The 16,935-nt window shown below is 38.1% G+C and overlaps 1 long non-coding RNA gene across 1 annotated transcript in view; it reads left to right on the forward strand.

Annotated features, from left to right (window-relative positions):
* Window positions 1-13,554, forward strand: part of LOC110404388 — a 224,545-nt gene extending 210,991 nt beyond the window's left edge. Inside the window, exons 4-5 of the long non-coding RNA XR_002442216.1 lie at window positions 11,693-11,737; window positions 13,450-13,554. This is a non-coding gene — a long non-coding RNA (uncharacterized LOC110404388). The remainder of the gene's footprint in view (window positions 1-11,692; window positions 11,738-13,449) is intronic.

The raw sequence follows: 16,935 nt of genomic DNA on the forward strand, positions 1-16,935 counted from the left end.
ACGTACAGAAATATTTTTAATATATAATATAAAATGTCTTTTTAAGACATAAAGTCAAGTATACACTTCTAGTACAAATTACTTTGTTCAACTCAGTGTTTTATTAATTGTAAATATGCAGAAATATATAAGCCAACTATGAGAGTTTTATGAGAGAAGTTAACATATGATTCCTAGTGATAATTTCAATTTAAATTTATCCATTGTTTTAATTAATGAGTTTGCTGGTTTTTTTAGTGAGTTTTCTGGTAAGTCTTTTACATAGTTCAACAATACTATGTGATTGGAATCAACAGTACTGTGGAAATTTGGATATATCTAGAGAAGTGTGTTGTTATGTCCATAGTATTTCTTCTTCCACTTGAAGTTGGAAGTCAGCGGACAAGATATTTTGCAATTTTCTTTTGGTAGGAGAAAGGCATGTTACTGGCAGATTTTAATGTACTAAATTAAACAAAAGTCAGAAATGTAAGTACGTAGGGTTTTCTTGCTTCAAAAAATGAATATGTAATTTTGAACTAAATTCTTGCATTTTACTGAATAAGGTCTGAATTTTCAAATCCTAATTGCATCCGAGTGATTTTTATTCAGTACGTGACTAGGTTTTGTTGGTATACTGGCTCTTAGTGTTAAAAAGCCCACAAAGACCAGTGGAAAGATTTCTGTCAACAGCAAGCCAAGCCTTAAATTGGCTAAAGTAGCCAACTAGATTGCTATAATGTTCACACATGTGCAATTTTAAACTTTATATTAGTCAGATGTATGGGACTGATGCAAGGATAATGTCATATTCCTTTCTTGGTATGTGGTGGCTCAGGAATTGATATTACTTTAAAAAGGCAGAAACAGAGCTAAATTTCAGCTCTGATATAGCTCTGTCCTTGAGAAATACACATGTATTGATGCTCAGCTTTTTAACTGTGTTTTTCATGGATCTTTGTGAACTATCTGCTACTGACCATTTCCAGCTGCTTCATGAAAATTGGATTCAGCCAGACTAGTGCAGATAGCTTATTGTGAAACACCTGCCCCTGGTTGTTCTCACCAGCCTTTGAGCCAACTTTGAGCCAGTATTTCTATTGATTTTTCTACATATAGGAAGAAATATTTTGTGTGGCATAAAGTATAAGACATCTAAGAAATTCTGGCATCTTGTGGATCACTTTGAAAACATGATGAACCATCAGCAAGCTGATTCAGTGCTTCTGCTCATTTTCTTCTTCCATTTTCCAGAAAAAAATAAACTAGTCCATACCACACATGTGGGAAAATATTAGATGAGGTTCTTGAGCCTGTGATTTTAGAGAAATGCAGACTAGCTGATGCATGAGTCTCTGGCAGAAAAATCTCTAGAGCTTGTTGTAGCTTAGTGTACAAGCTTAGTGTAGAAAGCTTAGTGCTTTGAAAAGGCAAGCATCTGAGATGCATAAGCATCTCACAGGTTTACTTTCTGCACAGAACAGTTCTGCAACAAGAGAACTTCATGGTTCCTGTCTACCTTCTCCCTCAGGATTTGTCAGTATGTCATTGTCCACAGCCACTTGTTCTGTACCATTTTTTAATAAACTTCAGCCCTGTCTTCCCCTTGCTCTCCTATCCAGGTGCAGAATTTGTATACAGCCTCCTGGCCCTGAGGCAGGAATGCTCCCTAGTGAGTTATCCTGACACTGTAGTACATCCTGCACTGAGTTTTAACATCGCTAGAGACATTTTTCCCCCAAAGGAAATAATGACTTGCAGTAACACAGCTTGTTGTGAGATCTTGTTGGAAATCCAAACATGTGGCACTTTACAAGTGTCAGCAGATTTTTTTAGTCTTGTGTGGCAATACGTGCTGTGTATTAGATGTTGGAATCTGACCCTTCGGCTCTGCCTCAGTGGTGTCCCAGGAAAACCATGTAGAGTTGCCTCTCTCTCTTTTCTGTTTACTTTCTTTCCTTGAAAATACTGCAAAATTGTTTATCTATAAAGCAATCTACATGTGTTCTATCTGTTTGTCGGGATCTGAAATCCTGCCTTTTATCTGATCAATCAATTCTATTCTGCATTTTTCTTGGAAACTATTCATGCTTTTCTTTTATGGAATTCTAGACTAACTCTGGACTAGAGGTACAAAGAATTAAGTAAGAGTCTGAGGAAAGTCATAAATTTATTTTTTCTCTCCCCCACAGTCTTGTAATAATTAGTATTTTTCAAATAAGTTTTTTTTTTTCCCCGACAAAAACCCAAATTGTAAAATCCAGTTTCAATACCTGCATTCTATCTAAGTGGAACTGAGGGCAATAGCAATCATGAAAAAACAGACTTTGCATTCATCCTTGAAAAAATGAAATAGGGTTTCTGGTTATTACTATTAAGAATAGCATAAATAACTCTGAGCACGCTGCTGTGTAATGTTCAAGTACAAAATAATCTTGTAACAGACTGCCTTGTCTGAAACTTGGGCTTGGCATGTTTAGCATGTTTTACAACATCAGTTTCTGTTACAGCTTTTGGCACCGGCCTGCAACATGATTGAGAGGTTTTGATGACCTCAGCTTCTGCAGTTTATTAAGTCATCCTAACAGATAAAGAGGCTCTGTCAAGTAGCTCACACCCAGCACCTGCCTTACCTGTATATTGTTATGGTCTAGTATAATTGTAGCATGAATTTTAAGTGTTTATTAGTGAGGCAAGAGAGGAAGCTACTATTCCATGGCTGAAAAGAAAGGGAAAAAGACAAGACGCTACCACTGAATACAGAGGTAGGCCAGGAAAGCAGACCTTCAGTAGTCACAATTGGTAGAGGACTGATAGGGTTAAGACATATGTGATAAAGGACAAAACTTGAAAACTCAAAAGCTTTATTTTTTCCTAGTTAGCTGAAATGCTTTGGCTTGATATGGGAACCCATGTTGTATGGCGGTTAAATGGATGGTTTAAGCTGGGTTGAAATTTGAGTGAAATCAGCTTTTCCACTGCTGTTTCAAAACATCTGCTCAGACAAGGAGGCTTTGGCACAATGGGAAAAGGAGAATACCAAAACAATGTTAAGGAACTCTAGAGATTCCCTAAACCCTACTGAAACAGATGTAAGTAAAATTTATCACACTGGGAAGTTCCAGACCCCTACACATATGTTGCCTGGAAGTGGCCACTCCTAACTGCCATTTGAAATTGAATTTTATCTTCAGTGGACAGGAAAGAGTTTGGAGACTGAATGTTCACTCTTTCTTCTTCCTTTGGAAATTCTAACATAGCACATAGTGCCTTTTATATTTTAGTACAAGCCAGCTTTCACGTTGTCAGGGGAAAACCATCTGAAGTCAACATCAAGAACTTCATAAAGCCTGTGGACAGACTGTACACTTGGATGGAGGCAAAAGCCAGCTAAAACTTACAATCACCTCCAACTTTGTGTGGCAGTCTGTGGCAAACATATATTGTGTACATGGAAATTGTATACATGGAAATTGTGTACATAATGTCATGTCTGCCTTGGAGAAAGTCCAACTGCCCTGGATGTTGGCTCTAGGAGGCTATGGTAAATGCGTCATCCTGTCAAGTGTAGGAATGACTATAAACCACAGGAATAAGCTGTGGCTAGAGTCTTTGAAAAGACTTTGCCTTTCCTGTTCATCCAAAGACTTCACGTCTTTGTGTGCTTAAATCCAAATGGATGATGTTGAATGGGCGATCTATGACTTTGGGTATCAGTACCAGCATTCAAAACACAGCGTAGTCTTGTGAGACTGGAATAAGTCACATTCTAGAGATCATATGTGAAAATGCAGCCTGCTATTTTCTTACGGAGCAGAACAGAGGGTCGGAGTATTCTCAGTCATGACATGAAAAGCTCTATTTGTTCTTAACTTAGGAAGTTGTTTTCTAGTATTTAGGATTATTCTGTCACCATCAAGAAAATGCTGGCATAGGCCACTGAAATGACAGCCTGCTTGGCTTGATCTCAGTCTGGAGGAGTTTGTAGGGATGCCAGCAACTCAATCACATCAGAAATTGTAGCAGATAAAGTACTGAAAAGTAGCATGTAAACAGTAAGTAAATACGTGAGTAAATGGAGAATGAAGTTGTTGTTGGCTGTCTTTCTGTGGAAGCAGGAAAACTTGTGATAAAATGCAGCTATAAGTAGAATTCTCATTTATTTACTGCATTAGAAAAGTTAATGATTTTCAAATCCACCTGCAAAATATGTCTGCTTTAAGGTGCCTCAAGAATAACCATTATGGAAAATGATGAAAAAAGCAGCCCTTCCAGTCAATATTTTTTTTGTGATTTTAAGTGAAGTCCTGGTCAGAAGCTAATGAGATTTATTTTCCTTTAACTTCCAATGTCTTTGAATCTAATCTTTAACTTGGACAAATTCATGAAAAGTTGAGAAGTATGTTTATTCCAGTCTGAAAAACATTGCACTTTTTCTTCTAAGGCTGCCCTTTTCTGTTTGGAATAAAGGTGCAGGCAATAGGCCATGCTTCAATGTCTGGGACCATCTGCCAACACAAACATAAAAAAAATTAATTATGAATGGTGTCTTCCCATGCTAATCATTTATTGTAAAGGAGTTTTTCAGCTTGTTTGTAATGGCTATAGCCTAAGGGTGCGCACTGTATAAATTGCCTGCTTGCAGGATATAGAACACTTCTTAATAGGCCTCAGATGATTAGGAGGGGAGAAAGAAATTAAAAAGGCCATTTCCCTTTAGGTATGCAAATGGATTGCAGAACAATAGATGAAGATATGATAGATCATGATAAAACATAACCTCTTTTCTTTTACCTTAAATTATGTACTAGGCAAGTAGCAAGCTTCATTACATGTGTCAGCCGAAATGTGAATTGTTTCATAATTGAAACAATGCCATTGCCAGATATTTCATGTTAGATCTCAAGATAAACCACAACTTTTTGTGTCGTAAAGCAGTTTGGGGTTTTGCTGCCTAAATCTGTCTTAGCAGTTATGACCTTAGTTTAATTTAACTCTGCCTACTTTAACCTCTTTGAGCATCCTACTCAAATAATAGATTTATATTAGATTTTCCTCTAGAGTTATAGTTGACATGTGTGCATCTCCTAAACAGCTAATATTTTACTGCCTGTTTGAAAGTAGCTCAGTGTCTTTAAACAATTAAGTGAACAGCAGGGGCCCCATCCTAGTAGACTGTCACCCTCTTACACATATGTGTATTCTTTCCCATACGTTCACACATGTACACATCTGTGCAGGTCAAGCATCTGCTATTTCCTGCAAATCTGAATATTCTGGAGAGATATATTCATGTTTCCTGGTGATGAAGTAACTTGACTATCTTAATAGTCAAAAGCAGTTCGTAGGGAATTGAAAGGTGAGAGGTGATAGATAATATTGCCTTTAACAATTGCTCTTCAATGGCAAATAGAGCTTCTTGGAATCTAAATCAGTGCAGAAGTCAGAAGTGGGTGCTTAACAACAACTTTGAAAATTACCCACCTGCCACCTTGATGAAGTAAGGCCCTTGAAACATGTTAAAGCCTGGTGGAATAGCTTGCAAAAGCTCTCCAGTGCTGACAGTAGGGCAGCCCAAAGTGAAGTTTCCCCTGCAGCATCTAACTGAAGGGCTGGTTCTGACAGCCACACCGCTGTGCTGCCAGTGTTCAGCAGATAGGATGCTGAAAATCAGCAGGTGGGGTTTAAAATCATGGGATTTTTTAAAACTACAAACCATTTGAAATCCATTTGTTCTAATATATAAACATTTGGACTTAGGATTGTCCTTACAAGTATGATGTGTCAAGAGTAGCAGGGATTAGGACCTCAAATCCAGTTTGAGTCAAGTTTTTTTGATAATAAAATCTGAAATTCTCCCATAATAAGAAAATAACAGCACCTGAGTTTGTTCTAATGCTATCAGATTTGAAAACTACCTACTATTTAAATTGCCTGCATTTTACTGTGTTTCAGTACAAGAGCACAGAAACAGCGAGAAAGTCTGCAACTGAGCCAGGGGAGGTTAATGAGTGCAGAAAGCACTGAGCTATTTGTTACAATCACAAGAAACTCAGCTGCACATGAGAAACAGTGATGTTTTAGAGCGTCTCCCAAAATAAATCAAGATTTAGGAAGTGATCGGGTCTACACTTTATAGAAAAGTATTTTGTTTTCTATATTATAAGTGAACAAACAAGGAAGTGAAAAATTCCCCAGGTCTGAGAGCTGTGTTTATCTCTGTGCCATGATTTCTGACAATTCGATCTCTCTTACTTTCTGATCTCAGCCTTTCTGTAGAGGAGAAATTTACTTGGAGGTACACATATCCTCTGATCCAAGCTCAGGATGTTAAGTGGAGGAGTGATCTTCCTCCTTCTTGGTGACTGCTGATGGTTATAATAGATTACCCTGGTCAAGTTAAGGCTGCCAGATCTGCCTTTAGCTCCTTGCAGTAGGCAGTTATTCTCTCAATCAGATGCAAGGCAGAAAAGCGTTGGGGGAGAGGGTAAGAAGAATTTTATGTTTTAGTCATCTGGGGCTTCCAAGAGCTGTAAATTGGGATTTAGAATGATATTGCTGTTCTTTCATTTATTTCACCAAGTAACAAGGGAAACAGCACTTTGTATGTAGTACTAATGAATAAATAATGCACTCATTGAAAGCTGATGTCGGAGAGGGAGAAATATATCCAGTACTTTTTAGAGGCCCCGTAGCTCCATTAATGTACGGGGTCAGTGAGAGGAGCCATGTGGAGGCACATGCGGAGCTGCCCAAGCCAACAGGGAGGCAAGGGTATCTCTTCAATGTCTGTGCTATGAGCCTAGGCTCCTCATGCATTGTTAAACGTTCTGCAAATAAGAGAGGTGAAAAAAAGAGAATGCTAGCTTCATTATTGTTTGAATCTGTAATTCGTTTTATTTAACATCTACTCACTGCATGCATACAGACTTGGGCATAGTTACACTCTATGAGGTCCTTGGCCTGCTGAGTACAGCGAGGGATTACCAGTCCCTTTGTGGAAGCCCTAGCCACTTCTTTTAGAGCTCTGTCATCATATCCTTGGCCTGTTTGATGAACTTCGCACAGATATTTATCATCTATATGGTTGTCAACCAACAGTGCAGTACTATAAACATTCTGTATTAGGAAAAATACTGCCTAGTTGTGACAATGGCTACTGCTTCAGCCAGGTATCGGTGAGGTTAAGCAAGAAGGTAAAGCAGTGGGAAGTGGCAGACAAAAGCCTGAATAGTTGTTATGTTGTCATTTGTTGCTTTCTAGTATTTTATGTCTGAAATGGAAATCATACAGCAGAATGCTCACTTTCTTCATTTCATGTCTAGATAGTCTGCTTCCAAAGCAGCAATAGCACCAATGCACTTACTTTTTTCATTTGATTAAAAAGAAACTCTGAAGGACAGGAAAAGACAGTTTTTAGGGGTAGGTGGAACTGGGGGAAGCATGAGGAGATTCCAATCCCTTGAGATTATTTATGATATTTGATGTTTTTATGAAATGAGCTGTCAAGAAAGGTTTTGATATTTTAAAACATCACTACAGGAATTTTAAACCATTCCTAGGCCAACACCACTGATGATCAGAGCGCACATCACTTTAATGTTACCTGTTCTCCTAATAATTTCTCCTTTCTTCATTCTGTGTTTTTATTTGCAGTGTTTTCTAAAGTCACTTGATATAGAATTGTGTTAAAATGCTTACAACTGTCCCTTAATTGCCCAGTAGATCCTTTCTGCAGGGTTTCTTTCTTGGTCCAATTAAGCCAAGAAAGAACTATTTTGTGCATATCCAAATATACTGTTGCTGATTGCTTTTCATAATAATTTACAAATATGGTTGGAATCTATACGATGTGCATTGTCGCTCTCTTTCTGACATACCTTGCTTAGTAGAACTTGTAAAGGAGTAGAAGCTGTGGTGTGATCCCCATGAATATTTGTACTGTTTTGGAAAAGGAGTACCTTCCACAAACATGAGTTTGTTTATATTTTCAAATATGTGGATTATAAAGTCTTGATCAATACTGAGATCAGGTCAGCATGGGATGATAACTGTGAAAGATTATTTGTTTCTTTTAGAAATGGAGAAATCAGTAAGCAATACATAACATGCATTTTAAGATTAGTCCTGCTTAGGAGATCACCTGCTGGAATCAGTGGATCTGTGTGGATGAAACATTTCTGGGATCTCTACCATCATTCAGACATGAAAATGTATGTTAAAATGGAAGTGTAATAGACTATTAAATTTTATAAAATGAATATTTGCAGTTAGCATCAACAAATACATTTCATTTCATTTGATGTTTGTGTTTTTCCTTGTTCTTAACTATTAGATAGATGAAAAGCTTTGAATCCAGTTTGAAATATGGTATTATATATCCCACATTAGGTATCTTTGAAATAGCATGTGTGGGTGTTTATGACATTTTTGAAGATTGATGATTGACAGTTACTCCCATAAAAAGTAGTAATATGAAGAATTGCTTGTTCCAAGAACACTGAGAACATTCCTTACTTTGATTTCTATTCCTTCACTTCTGAAACCTGAAAAACAATTTTATTTTTTAAGAATAGGAAAATATGAACAAAAAGACACTCCATTAGGCTAATCTACTGCTTTTTATTTGACTGCACAATCTAAAAAATCAGCTTATATTCTGCCTCCTAGCATCACACAGAGTGTTTTTTCAGGTCTTGTTGATTGTAAAGTCAGTACTGCATGAACCTTGCTATTCCATAAAACCTGAGGAAGACAAAGCAACTGGAGAAGCATTATGAGGAAAAGGGCAGTTTTGTGAGACAAATCCTTTCCACAATGAGTGTGAAAAGAATAGCATTATTAGAAGTAAAAAAAGAAAAAGCTTTAATTTCTAACTGCACTTCAACATGCCTGGAATAAGTGTCAGTCAGTAGCATTCTGGACTCTAAGGAAGTCATGCTAGCTCCTGTCTCTGCATTAAAGCAGACAGACAGAAATTCAAGCAAAGTTAAACTCTGCATTATTCTCCTCTCCACTTCTGGTTGTGGCATGATCAGCACTCTTTTTCTACTCTGATCATTATACCAGAAAGAAGGGGGATTAGCAGAACTGCCATCTTGGACTTCTTAGGGCAGACTTTGGCCTGTTTAGGAGACTGGTTGACAAAGTCCCCTGGGACGCTGTCCTTCAGAGCGGAGGAGTACCAGAAGGTAGGACACTCCTCAGGAATGACATCTTAAAGTACAGGAGCAGGCTGAAAGATGAGCTGGTGGGGAAGAAGGCAAGCCTGGCTGAACAGAGAGATTTGGCTAGAGCTCAGGAAGAAAAAGAGAATTTCTGACCCTTGTAAGAAGGGAAAGGCTACTACAGAGGTGCTGTGAGAAAATTAGAAGGACTAAAGCCCAGGTGGAGCTTAATCTGACTGTTGTGTTAAAGACAACAAAAAATGTTTCAGTGAATACATTAACAACAAAAGGGGGAGTGCCGGGGAAGGCCACAGAGCAGATCATCTTTAGTGCCATCCTGTGGCACATACAGGACAACCAGGTGTACAGGCCCTGTCAGCATGGGCTTTTTCGAAGCAAGTCCTGCCTGAGTAACCTGATCTATGATAAGGTGACCTGCTTAGTGGATGAAAGAAAAGCTGTGAATGCTCTCTAGCTTGACTTTAGTAAAATTTTTGGTACTGTTTCCCACATCATACTCCTGAAGAAACTGGCTGTTTGTGGCTTAGGTGGGCATATGCTTCACTGGGTAAAAAGCTGAGTGGTCAAGCCCAAGGAGCTGTGGTAAACAGAGTTAAATCCAGTTGGCCAACTGAGTCCCTCAAGACTCAGGACTGGGGCCAGTTCTCTTTAATATCTTTATAAACGATCTGGATGAGGTGATGGAGTGTCTCTCAGTAAGTTTGCACATTGCACCCAGTTAGACAGGAGCATCAATCTGCAGAGGGGCCTGGGAGGGCCTGGCTGGGCCTGGCTGCGGGGCCGAGGCCTGCTGTGTGGGGCTCGGTGGGGCTAAGTGCCGGCTCCTGCGCTGTGTCACAACTGTTCTGTGAAGCACCACAGGCTGAGGGAAGAGGAGCTGGAAAGCTGCCTGATGGAATAGGACCTGGAGGTATTGGTTGATAGCTGACTGAATATGAGCCAGCAGTGTGCTAAGCTGGCCAAGAAGGGCAAACAGCATTCTGGCCTGTATCAGAAATAGTGTGGCCAGCAGGCCTAGGCCCAGATTGTTCCCCTAGAAGGTCGCACCTTGAGTACTGTGTTCAGTTTTAGGCTTCTCACTACAAGAAGGGCACTGAGGCATTGGAGCATGTCCAAAGAAGGGTAACAAAGCTGGTAAAGTGTCTAGAGAATAAGTCTTATGAGGGGCAGCTGAGGGAACTGGGGTTATTTAGCCTATAGGAAAGGAAGCTTACGAGAGACCCTACCCTACCTCAGAGGAGGTTGTGATGCAGTGGAGGTCAGTCTCTTATCCAAAGAAACGTGATAGAACAAAGGGAAATGTCCTCAACTTGTACCAGAGGAGACTTAGATTGGATATTAGGAAAAAAAAAAATTCATTGGAAGGATTGTAAAGCATTGGAACATGCTCCCCAGGTAAGTAGTTAAGTCACTATCCCTGGCAGTATTACAAAGATGTGCAGGTGTGGTGCTTAGGGGTGTGGTTTAGTGGTAGACTTGGCACTGCTAGGTTGATGATTGGACCTGATGATCTTAAAGGTCTTTTCCAACCTAAATGATTCTATGATTCTATATAATGATAAAAAGTATTTTATTCCTGTGATATCACGAAAGATTGGAATCTTAAAATGAATTTTTGTTTAATTTTCTTTTTTTGTGGCAACAGTTTTATACATAGTTTATCATTTTGGAAGGTTTCATCTTTGCTAACTGGGAGAATATTTGAGGACTGTCTAAAGGATCAAAGCGAAAATTAATAATGACAAGTGCATTAGATTATTTTTGTTATCCATTCCAGAATTTTTACAGGTGAAATGAGTTTTTATCATAAAATTAAAATTTCAGTCTCTCTAATGTTTAGACTAAGACTTTTTGTTTATTCCTCATGTTTCCAGTGGATTAAGCTGGCTTTGATATAAGGTAGTTGTAAATTTTATCTTGTCTAGTCCAGGTCATTTTTTGCTATAGATGGCATTTATTAGCTAATATTAAATCATATGATTAAAAAGTAACTGTGTAACATAAGAAAAATCCTAAATTAAGTGTTCTTACATATTAAAATAGATTCCTTTCTTGTGAAATTTTCTGCTCTAAAGTAGATCATAGCCATCATTGTTTCACTAAAGTACACTGTACAACATCACCAGTATTTAAGGAGGATACTCTTTGAGGAGGATTGGTTTGTGATGCTACAGAGTTTGGGAATGTAGGATTCCCTTTTATTTAGACAATGAATATATAACAGAGATTATATCTATCTGCAAACTATTTCTGTTCAACACACTGATAAATTATGTAGTTGGTGCAAATAATCACAGCTCCTTCAAAATACCTTACGGCAGTTGTGAATCTGCGTACTTCTGCCTCTGCCCTTCCAGGTAAAATGCTTACACTACAGTGGGCCAGTTCCTATTCAGCTAATAAGAGTGGAATTGTAATGTTCAGCCTCTTCAGAAAGCATTTTGATAACAAGAAAAAGGGGACCCCTAGGGTCAAAAATGTATTATTGTCATAAAAGTAACAGATATTTTACTGTTCTCTTAAAGGACAAATTCCTACTGGAAGGATGCATTCATGCAGAGCAGTAAAAGGTAAGATCTACTTTTTGTATCTATGTTTGTTAATTTAATCTTTTCATGTTCAAAAAACTGGAGGAATAGTAAAGAAAAAATATATTTTTAAGGCTTACTAAGTCTTATTTCTCAGTTGTCTTGGACATACATAATTGTTAATTAGAAGGGAACTATATAAAAGTTCCTCATCAGATGGCATGCAAATAGTATTCAAGCTGTGCAGAAATTGATTTTTTCTATTCATTTTTTAATAATGTAATTGTGCATCTTGTAATCTGCAACCCTTTGTGCTCACTGTATGAATTAAAAAGTAATATATATTTCAGTGTTACCAGTACTGAATTTTGTGAACAGCAGAATACTTCTGCTAGCTCCTAAATGATAGCTCTATGTGTTTTAATCAAAAAAACACAGTGATCTGTTGAAAGACTGATAAATAACTTGTGAAAAATTCAGTAACTGGCATACTCCCTAAAGTCTTTTCTCCCCCATCATGGTATGAATCACCCAGCAATCTTGAAACAATGTATCACACGTAGCATATACCTTTACATTCCAGTAGAGTGACAAATGTGGTATTTCGCAGCGCGTTGAAAGAGTGGTGATGCAGGAATAAGTAGGAGTAGGAAGTACACGGGAGTTATAAAGATCTCTTTTACAATGAACCCCAAAAGAAATCAGCCAGAGAAATTTAGTTTGTCACCATTTAGTGCTTGCGATAATGAAAGCAAAAATACACATCATTTCAAATCCTCTGGCATGACTGTACTTTTTTGACATGGACAGGACACAATCTAATCTTGTTTCTGTGTTTGAATACTGGGGGTCATTTTGCATATATTAATGCAAACAAAAGCCAGTATAAGGTTTCTTCTTGGAAAAGTTTCTCACTGATGAGGCTCAAGCTCTGCGTTTTTTTCCCATCTGGTTTGGTGACCTGTTTGCAAATTTATTGACATAAAATACCTCAAAACACAGTGAAAAGTTGTCAGGAAAAGTATAACCTTAGATACAATTCCACTATTTCTCATGTAGCTCAGCTGCTTTAAGAGGCTGTTGCCAGTCTTGCGTCTCCCCCCACCAGCACTTCACAGCAGCTTTTGAACCTGGATCATTTCACTGACCTACTTTCTAGTATGACTTCATAACTAATGGGAGTGTTGTAACTCAGAATGAAAGCAATTGTGGCAGGTTTCCCTCTGTGAACCTGAACTAAGGTGCGCTCACACCGTTCATTTTAGTTAATTTCCACTGAGAGCAGAAATAAATAGGGGTGTCAGAGCTGTTCCTGCAGTGTCTGACCTTTGGTTGATGCACAGAGCATCTGCCTACAGATGCCATGTGCTTCACCTTATGCACACTGATCTTTAGTTGATTTACTTAAATTTTTTTGAGTCCTCTTTAGTACCAATGCTAAATGTGTTCTGAACATCTAGGTGTTTTGTAGTAGACATAAATATACATATCATTAGATGCTCTCAGCTTAATTTCTTAAACTATTTTACTTGATAAGATATGCTTTGAAATGACTTTCACTGAAAAAGCATTTAGAACTTTGCATGTATTCAAACTAAAACCAGTTTGAAATCAGAAATGAAGTGTATTGCTGATGCAGATCCAGAATCTATTTTATTCAGAGGTTAAGTCAACTTTGGTGGTTCACTGGCTCCTGTATCACAGACCCCACATTTGCTGTACTGCTACAGCTTTTTATGAGGCTACTTCTGCAGGTTTCAGTACGGCAAAGAGGATTATCTGCAGCACAGGAACAGAAATGACCAGTCAGAGCCTAGAAGGAAAGACAAGAATGCCTATGCTGTACTGTCAGAGAAAAATGTCAGGTAATTACTCCTTGAGCAACACCAGGATTGCATTTGGCTGATTATTAAGACAGCAGATATTTTTGAGCTTGTTTCTCAAACATCTCTTACTTATAAAGGGCAAGTTTATTGGCAGATTCACTAATAAATTTTAACAGCCTTTCTGCTGTTCTATAGATCAGCCTTAACTACAGGGAAACTATGACCTGAACCAGTGTCCAAGTGTGTGGTTTTTGTGGATCATGTGTGTGAACAGGGAACTGAAAAAAATATTTGTGTGAGAGAGATAAGGAAGAGATACAGTTGGAAGGTCCCCAGGGGAATTTTGAAGCATTGTGCACAAAGCATTAGGGAGTCTGCTTCAGAGAAGTCACCCTCAGAAGTAGCGTGACCAATGCACAAGTGTGCCAGTACGGCATAAGCTGTACTTGGAGTGGCTTGAGGGTTTTGCTTTCAGGGTAACAGGTTAGGGGAGAATGTTGCTTACAAGGTTCCAGTTCACATGTGTATCTCACTGTTAATGCATGTGAGATAAAATATGTTGTGATTGTGCAATTAATTTTCCTCTAAGATAAGAGACCCAAATCCTAGAGTCTTCTAGAAGTCAGGAAACACATTCGTACCTTATGGTGGCTTTTATGATCATTCTTTTGAATGAAATGAAGCAAACAAAATGTTTTTCTTCTTCTCCAGCTCAAATGTTTTGGCATCAACCTGTATAAGTAACTCATGAACTGTAGCAAATGATTTCTTGCAAACTGTCCTTTTTTTCATTAAACAGTGCATATATGTATGCACTGTTGTACCTTGGCTTTCAAGCATCTTGTGTTTGTTTAAAAGAAAAGGACACGCACCTTGAAAGTCAGTTGTCAAACAAAGTGCTTGAATTCCAGCTGAGCCAGATTCCCAAAAGAGCAATTGTTGCCAGTTCGTATTATGGAAAAGCCTAATACCTACACACTGTTCTGTGGAGCCTTGTTCACACACTTTAGCAGCCTGAATTAATTCTCATGTTAGAGTCAATCAGCTTGAGAGTTTTCCTGAAGGCAGGTGTTTCAAAGTGCGTGCCGTTTTAATGAAAAGCGAAGATAGCTGTTCTCAAGCATGTAGACCTAGAAAGAGAATTTCCCAGAGGTTGCTGTAGATATACCAACCCATTAACAGTTAAATAAGTAAGATTCTCTCCAGTGTCAGACACGGCTGGTAAACCAGCTTTGCAAAGGAAAGAAGCTTGTCTCTCTTCTTAGATCTCTTTTCCCCTTTGTCTGGGGTTGTTATGCAGGCCCAATGCGAAAATATTATACTTTGTGGTTTTGTAGTGTTACCATTTATCATTTTGATGTTATCACGTTATTCATTGACATTTTGTTTGCAGTGAGTGTTGTTTCTTATTGTGATGTATTCGGTCACCTTCCTTAAGAAATTAGGAAAGGATTTTAATGGGATTACATTACCAACCATAAAATGAGGAATTTTCAAATTCTAGAAGCCTGATGTACATGAAATAGAGGTTCACTGATGCAGGATACTAGCATCTGCATTGTGCTTGTTTAGCTAAAGCAGCAAGGAGGAAATGTTTTTTAAGAGAGGTAAGCTTTTATGGCGACAGACTGGTCTTAAACTTTTCCTTTATTTACATAGTTAATAAATTCACACAATAAATTTGTTTCAGTCAATGTAAACTGTTTTCAAAAATGATTCTAAGAATATCCATGTAAGGTGAGTTTGGATGGAGATAGGGACAAGTCAGTATCTCGAGCATGCCATGTATATTCTAAGAATAATGGGAGAATCTGTCAGTGTGGTCTGATTGCATCATCAGTGCACCCTCCCTATTGAGGCAACTTGCTTTTGCAGCTGTTTGATATAAATTCCTTGCATATGTCTTAGTCCAGTTGGTTTATTTTTATAAACAATAAATAGCCCTACATTCCTGCAGTGTTTCCCTTCCCTCGGACAGTCTCATGGAGCCATTTGCCATGAAGACGGTGGCTGAAATTAGTGGCGTTTGCACAGATGGTGGCCATCATTTTGGAAATCTCATAAATAGGGGAACACGTGGACTTTTTCCTCCCCCTTCAACATGATCACAATAGATTATCAGGGCCTACAAATCACTACCAGATGATATTAAGTTGCTTTGATAACACTCTGGGTCCCTTCCGGTGTGATATTTTTCTTCATTAGAAAGGATAGCTCAAGCACACCAAATCCTCTTACTCTTTTCTCAAAATTTATAGATCTCAGTCTCTAAACTAATTGTTAGTTGCACAGCATGCCTTAAGCTGTGCCCAGACAGAGCAATTACATCCTCCGGCCCTGATTAAAGGCACAGAGGAAACAGAAGTGCAAAGAAAATGAAACACTCTTGGCTGTTTGGGCAGGATGTCATTGCTGTTGTTTGCCTTTTCTGACATTTGTTGATAAAAGTGAGAAAGGAGGTCAGTTATCCATCACTGACCCTTGTTCAAAGCCAAAGATGTGACAGGCTTGTCTCAGGCTACTGACTCCGTTTATGAAATTATAAACAAAAAAGGGTTTCTAGGCTAACGTGCTTCTTTTCTAATAGCAGCACAATAATTTCTTCATTTTCCCCTGCTAACTTATATTGCTTTCTACATCTTTTAAACTCAATTACTTCCCTGCGTACAACTGAAAACACAAAATGGCTTTGTTCATGAATGACCAGGGCTGTACTGTCATATAAATTCTCCAGATTACATGGAACAAGGAAAAAGGGATATACAGATGTTTCAGCATATTCAGACATTTCTTATTGGATATTTCTCACCTGTAAACTGCAGCTTTCTGAAAGATGTGTTTTCCTTTTGTGATTTACATAACTTCACTGTTGACTATTCCTATACTTTAACAGTGAAGATCAAGCTTTTCAAAGAAAAATTGGAAAGCTCTGTTAGTTTTCACCACGTACCTTTCCGAAATCAACGTTTGTGCTCTCAAATCTGAAGCAGAAGCACTTATTTTTAAAGTGCTCAAGTGGCTTAAAAAATAATCATATTCAAAACACAGATGACAGAGAGCTATAACTTTCTTACATTAAATCTAAGCTTATGTTTTCAGTGAAATCTTCACTAATGTTCCCGATCTACTGGGAGTTATCTATTTTTCAGAGTACTTTGTATGGAAAAGGCACAGTGTGCTGTATTGTATTTTAAATATTTTAGGCAGGACTACCAGAGACTTCACTCTTTGCAGTCTGTTTAACCAGTTTCTCTAATTGCTTTACATAATGCGCTAAATTGGGCTGCTTCATAGTAAACAGATGGGTTGTACAAAGGATCAAACACGTAATCTTGTGGTGTCTATAAGGAGACAGAAACAAACAGCTTCAACATTTTTGAAATACTAATAGATCTGTAGAAATAATATACCTTC

The sequence above is a fragment of the Numida meleagris genome, chromosome 10, assembly GCF_002078875.1.
Source record: "Numida meleagris isolate 19003 breed g44 Domestic line chromosome 10, NumMel1.0, whole genome shotgun sequence".
NCBI classification, from domain to species: domain Eukaryota; kingdom Metazoa; phylum Chordata; class Aves; order Galliformes; family Numididae; genus Numida; species Numida meleagris.